General features: G+C 46.7%; 1 pseudogene; it reads right to left on the minus strand.

Annotated features, from left to right (window-relative positions):
- Positions 1 to 1116: 1116 nt before the first annotated feature.
- LOC137761211 (L-lactate dehydrogenase B chain pseudogene) lies at positions 1117 to 2100 on the minus strand (annotated as a pseudogene).
- Between the last annotated feature and the right edge of the window lie 5045 nt (positions 2101 to 7145).

Below are 7145 nucleotides of genomic sequence, written 5' to 3' on the forward strand. Positions count from 1 at the left end.
TTGGCAAACCAGTCATTTCCGTAGAAGGTGTATGGCCAGGCTATCCTCCCAGTCACCCCATCCCTCGGCTCTTCGTAAGGATTTATCAATAACAACATACCCGTTCTGTTTGGGCTGTTATTATGGTTCTATTCTGAAACATCCTGTAGTGGTTATTTTTTGGAAACATCATTTGGCTCATAATCTCTTAGCAACAGAACTTGAGGGCTAACAGCCGATGTAACTCCGAGTGAGATGATTGTACCTCGTGCGTGGGCAAACAAACCCACAGCAGCCAAGTCCGAGCACTCTCTGATTATGGGTTTCATTGTTTTAGGTCATCGAACGTCACCAGCACCCACCACGAGCCAAGCTTGCTTTGTTATATGCCCGAGAGCATTTGCTGTGGCAGCCACGCACCCAGGGCCCGGGAGAACTTTCAGTCACCAGGTGCCCAAGGCCATCGTCACCGCCTCGTCTCCTCCTGGTACAGGTCCCAGACTGTGTGTCTGACTTGGAAGAGGAGGAGGGCAGGGGCAGCGGCCCCTCACTCTGTGCGTGCCTGCACATCATGTCCTCACCCCCCCCACCCCGTGCAGCGGTGTCAGGACTGTCCTGCTGTGTGACAGCCGAGGAAGCGGCAGCTCAAGCAGGTGAAGCCACCAGCCATGGCCACAGGTTGGCAGAGGCAGGAATCGGGACCTGTCCAAGCCCCCAGCCTCCATCCTTTCTTTGTTTCCTTCCATCCTTCCTTCCTTCATTTCTTCTTTTCCTTTTTTTAATAGTCAGTATTCTTAGTTCAAGGGCTCCTATTGCAAACATAAAACCAAACATGGGCTTTGATTCTGTGAACCTGAATTCACACAACTAGGAAGAGAAAAGCAAACTGTGATCCATGTACATGGATGAAAACCAAAGGATCATGGCTAATCACATTGGAGTTTTTGTTGTTGTTGTTGTTTGTTTGTTTGTTTTTTGGCCCCTCCGCGCAGCATGTGGGATCTTAGTTCCCCGACTGGGATGGAATCCGTGCCCCCTGCAGTGGAAGCGCAGAGTCCTAACCACCGGACTGCCAGGGAATTCCCTCACATTGGAGTTGTAAAATTTCTACAGCCTAGAACCCAGAAGCCACAGGTCTTATAGGTCATTCTGGAGGTCCCACGGGGTATCTGTACTTTTCTTGAGTTGAGCAAACTTATCAGCCTTCAGCTTCTGGTTGATAACACTGGTTAACCCCCGAGCATTAAGGATATATGAACAGCTCCAGAAGACTTCATTCTCAATGCCGTGCATCCCCTTCACCATTGTTGACACCGGTTGAATCCTGGATAGATTTTTCACCATGGATTCAATGAGATCAGTCACATTTCAACCAATAGACCAGCTGGTTATCTTTTTAGCTTGGTGATTTCACACGCACTTTCCACCACCGTCTTACATGCTTCCTTCCAATTTTCACTATTGTTGTTCTTTCCCATTTCTGGACTCTGTTCCCAGAGAGAAACGCTGGGCACATATACTCCAAACAGCCACACTTGAGTTGCCATGTTCTCTCCAAATCCATCCATGACAGCTGCTGGCATGAATGCCAAGTTTTCAGCCATAAAATAGTGAAACCTAGCAGAATCCACATTTGACACCCACTTTCAATCACACGGTGCTTAAGTAATCCACTTTCCAGGTAACATATGTGAGACTATCCACTGGGTTGGAAACCACAATTATGATGCAATCAGGACTGTACTTGATGATCTGAGGAGCAATGAATTTGAAGACAACATTCCTCTGCACCAGATTAATATGACTCTCTCCTTCTCACTGGCGGACTCTTGCAGTTACCCTCACAATCTCTGAATTGGCAATCACAGAGTAAACTGTATCTGCCACAAATTTTGGTGTCTGAAGAAAGAAGTCCCCATGCTGCAGATGCATCATTTCTACTTTGAGTTTATCTTTTCAAGCATCCACAAAGGCAAGTTCATCAGCCAGGGACTTTGCCAGAATGCTGATGTCACATGCCATACCTACATGTCCAATACCCACTACAATGATTTTATTATTTGGGCCTGTTGCCTCTTCTTCTGCGACCGGCGCAATCAGTTTTTCCTTAAGAGATGCCATTGTGCACAGGAGAGAGAAGGCTCTGGGGACAGTTGTAATAGTCGTGCAAAGGATACAAGGTCAGCCATGTGCCCAGCCTCCTCTCTTTCTGTTCATCCTGTTCACGCATCCAAGTCCATAGGGACAGCTAGGCCTTCACGAGATGTGTGATCTCTATAAGGCAGTTCTCCAGAGTGTAGCACATGAGGGCCATTGCCGCACGCCAGTTCCATAGGGGAGCCACTGACCCCAGCATTCACAGGCAGTGCGGGGTCTGCCTGCCACTGGGGCTCGTAATCCCTTTTTTATTTTGGTCCCTCCCCAAGGCTGAGACCATGGTTCTCCATGGTAGGAATGCAAATTAAAGTAATAGCGACCACTTACTACTATGAGCCAGGAACTTGATTTATATGCCTCTATTCACTCCTTAAAACTTTATAAGGACATTTACAGATCAGGAAATTGAGGGTCAGAGTAGTTGAATGACTTACCATAAGGTTCATAAAACAGGTTCTTTTGGTGACACCCACAGTCCTCCTCCTCCCCTTCCCACAGCTCTGTTACCCGTGAGCAGAGGTGGGTTTACTGAGCAACCCTTGACGCTTATGCTCTGGGTCCCCTTCCAAGCCCTAGAAATCTATTCATATGGCCACATATTTTTGTGAAATTTGAAAAAATAAGATGTTTTAACTTTTATCTTCTAGAGGAGAGCCTCCCTCAGGTTCCACAGAACCTGGATCACCTGTTCATGAGTGTATACCTTAAACATCCTATCTAAAAGTTTGCTTCTTCCTTCTGTCTCCTTTCCCTACTTTATTTGCTCTCCTTGGCACTTTCACTAACACACCATGTACTTTATGTATTTATCTTATTTACTGCACGTCATAGGCACCACTCACTAAGTGTTTTTGGGTGAATGAAGGCAGCCATTGTCCTTATACATACAGCCATCCTGTGCAGTAGGTTGTTTCCATATTATAGAAAAGATATAAAGATGTGAGAAATGACTTGCTCAAAGGCACCCACCAAAAAATCCAATCCCCATTCTCCTGCTCTGAGCTACCTTTGGACTTGGCCATGTCTAAATTTCCTCCGGCCATGACATCATAACTTACTCATAGACCGGACATCTCCCTGGTATTTCATCCTTGACTCCTCCCAATCTCAACAAGCTCCCCCTACCCTCCAGATACTATCGACCGCCTCCCAGATATCTCTCAGACCCAATCACTTCTCTCCACTGCCCCCACCACAGACAGGGTCTTCATCAGCTTCCTGGTGGTCTCCCTGCCCCTGGTCTCTTCCCCCTACAGCTTCCAGAGGCTGACCTGATCAAGTCACTCTCCTGCTGGAGAACTATTCCATGGATTCTTATTTCTTAGAGGTCAGATCTGAAATCCTCAGCCTGACCCACAAGACCCACATTGGCTTTTATTTTTTTCCAGTTCCTCAAACTCACCATCTCCTTCCTGACTCAGAGCCTTTGCACGTGCTCCACCTACCCTCAGCGCCTGAACATTCTTCCTCTCCTCCCTCCCTATCATCCTACTTAACTTCTACTCACCCTTTTGGTCTCAAAGCAGCATCACTTCCTCAGGGCTACCTTCCATGTCCATCCACACTGGGTGAGAGCCCCTGTGAATTGTTTTTACAGCTCCCTGTATATCTCTGCTAAGAACTGATTACAACTGTCATTAAATAACCTATCGCATTGTTTTGGGGGGTGGGTTGACCTGCTATTGTGACCCCTCCCTCCACCCTCCTCCCCAGACCAGGTGTACCTTGCTCACTACTACATCTTCGTATGGTATTGTTCGTTTGTTTGTTTCACATTGGAGTCTAGTTGATTAACAATGCTGTGTTAGTTTCAGGGGTGCAGTATGTATTGTTTGTTTGGCTTAAGGGATAAAGACATGTATTCCTCTCTCACGTATAACCCTCGAGGTGAGTGTTTCTTATCAGCTGGCGGCAGTGTTCCACGTGGTCCTTTGGGGACCCAAGTTCCTTCCATCCTGTGGCTCTGTCATTCCTAGGAGTTGTCGTCTGCATAGTTGAGGCTAGGTCATTGCCACATCTGAGTTGGAGCCAGCAGGAAGGGGGAAGAGTTTTCTAGGTTTTGGCTTAGCTCCGGTTATCTACTACAGAATAACAAACCACTCCAAAATAGTGCTATAAAATATCAACTATTCCATTATCCTCATTGGTTCTGTGGGTCTGTGAGGAATGCTGGGGATTTTGGACAGAATTCAGGGAGGATGGCTTGTTTCTCTGCTCTACAACGTCTGGGGCCTCAGCTGGGAAGACTCAGGTGACTGGGGGTGACTCAGATGGTTGGGGGCTGAATTGTCAGGAGACACCTTCACTTGCCTGCTGCTTCGCTAGAAGACTGGGCTCAGCAGGGCTTGCTCCAGGGCACTGACATGGGGCCTCAGGGGAGTTGGACTTCTTTTATGGAGGCTCAGGGCGCCAAGAGCGAGTGTTCCCACAAGGTAGAAGCCGCCTAGCCTTCTATGCCCTAGCCTCAGAAATCACATTACTTCCCACTTTCCCCTTGGGTGAAGACTGCCCAGGTTCAAATGGAGGGGTCATAGACACCCACCACTTGGCAGGTAGAGAGTCAAAGACTTTGTGTCATGTTTTAAAACCACTATATCTGGAGGGGCTAATGTCAGCTTTACTCACATTCCCCTGGTGAGAATGCAGTCATATGGTCCCTTCTAAACGCACAGGGCTGGGACATGCTGTCCCTAGTCAGGCAGCCATGCGCCCAGCTTCAAGTCCGTTATAATGGAAGAGAGAAAATGGATTTGGGTGGACTCTTTGCAGTCGGCCACGGTCTACTCTGGCTACCAAATACGTGTATACCCCTCTTCCCACATGCAATACACCTCTCCTCAGGAAAAAACCAAAGTTCCAGTGACTGAATCCACCGCTGACTATTTGTTGAACAACTAAGTGATTGAATGTCTGCAGAGCCTCTGTGTTCACCCATCCATTATGGATGGTCCATTTCTTAACCTAGAGCCTTGATGTCAGCTAGTTCTAAGTGGGGAGGCAAAACCACGTAGCTGTGGCCTGTTAGGAATGAAGAGAAATCTGCTTTTCCTTTTATGTCAGTACTTAATTCAATCTACTTACGGAGCAGGAATATCAATAAATGTTCATTGAAAAGAATATCTGTCTCACACTGCATCTAAAATTAATTCCAGATGGATCAAAGATTCAAATGTAAAAAGTAAGCCCACAAAATGCTAGGGTTCAAAAAGGGTAAGAGCAGACAGCTTACAGAAGAAAATAAACAAGAGGCCAATAGTGGTATGAAAAGTCGTGTTCTCAAGGATGTGGGGAGACAGAAACTCTCACATGTTGTTTGTTGGCGTTTGAGTTGATCATATGTAGACGGAGGGTTGGCAATATCTTTCAAGGTGTCAAATGTTCAGTACTTTCTACCTGGAAACTCCACTTTGAGGTATTTATTCTACAGAAATACAGTATTCCCACAAGTGAGCAAAACTGTATGTCACAAATGTTCAATGTAGGCTTGTTTAGAATAGCTAAGTCTCTGGAAACCACCTAAATACCCATCCATGGGAAACTATCAAATAAAGTAGAATCTCATGCAGCTGTTAAAAAGAACACAGTAGATTTATTAGTACTAACACAGAAAAATGTCCAAGGAACAGTGACAACTGGAAACTAAAGGCATGTTGGAGAACATTATGCATGGTGTAAGCGCACATGTATAAAGAAAGGAAACAAAATAATATATTCATATGTATTAAAAGATACCTGGAAAGATTCATAGAAAGTTTTAACAATTGTTACTTCAGGGGGGAGTGACTTTAAGGCTGGCAGTAGCAGGAAGATTTTTACTTTTTGCTTTATACCCTTTTCCACTATATGGATTGCTTTACAATACCCATATATCACTTTTATAGGGGAATCAAATTCAGAATAGTGGGTACCTCTAGGGAAGAAGGGAAGGGCGTGGGAGAGAGGTCATAGGGCCCTTTAACTGTATGTATAATGTTATGTTTCTAAAAGAAATTGAAATGGTCAAAACGGTAACTTCTGTGTCAGTGTATCTAACCACAACAAAAAGAGGAAAAACTGTGGCAATCTGTTAAGAATTGATAAAGCTGGTAGGTGGGTACTTGGGGGTTCATTTAATAATTCCCTCTGCTTTTCCATATTTTTAAAAAAATTATTTATTTATTTATTTTTGGCTGTGTTGGGTCTTCGTTGCTGTGCGAGGGCTTTCTCCAGCTGTGGCGAGCAGGGGCCACTCTTCATCGCGGTGCGCGGGCCTCTCACTGTCGCGGCCTCTCACTGTCGCGGCCTCTCCCGTTGCGGAGCACAGGCTCCAGACGCGCAGGCTCAGTAGTTGTGGCTCACGGGCCTAGTTGCTCCGCGGCATGTGGGATCTTCCCAGACCAGGGCACGAACCCGTGTCCTCTGCATTGGCAGGCAGATTCTTAACCACTGCGCCACCAGGGAAGCCCCCGCTTTTCTATATTTTAAAAACATTTCACAAGTTTAAAAAAGTTTTTTTTTCTAAAAAGGATTCATTCAATACACAAGATAAAATCAATGAAAAAGAAACCAGAAAAATGAAGCAAAAGGAAAACACAGGCAGTAAATAAACGACTTCATGGCCCACACTTTTAATAAGCAACGTGGTAGATTCAATCACAGTCTCATTGGAGATGTGGACACAACGTTTCCCACGCTGAGCTCAGGATGCACCTGAGCCGCCAGCAGCACAAGAGATGGTGTCGCTCATCAAAAGGAAACATGCCACCGTGGCGCGAGGCTGGAGGGGGGCGAACATTAGGGGCTGTCGCAGTGGAGGCAAGAGCTGGCCAGTGCCCCGGCCACGCGAGCTGCCCCCCTCAACCTAAAAAGCAGTGGGGCAGCCCTGCTCTCCTTTCCCTCAGCGGCCTCCCTCTCTGCCCCTTCTTCCGCTCCTGCCCTGGAGAGCTGGGAAAGCAGTGGGCTCCCCGCGCACGCGTGCACACCCTTCCCTGCCGCCCGGCCCCTTCCCACCCTGCAGGGCCTTAATCTGC

Source organism: Eschrichtius robustus, chromosome 3 (assembly GCF_028021215.1).
Source record: "Eschrichtius robustus isolate mEscRob2 chromosome 3, mEscRob2.pri, whole genome shotgun sequence".
Taxonomy (NCBI): Eukaryota; Metazoa; Chordata; class Mammalia; order Artiodactyla; family Eschrichtiidae; genus Eschrichtius; species Eschrichtius robustus.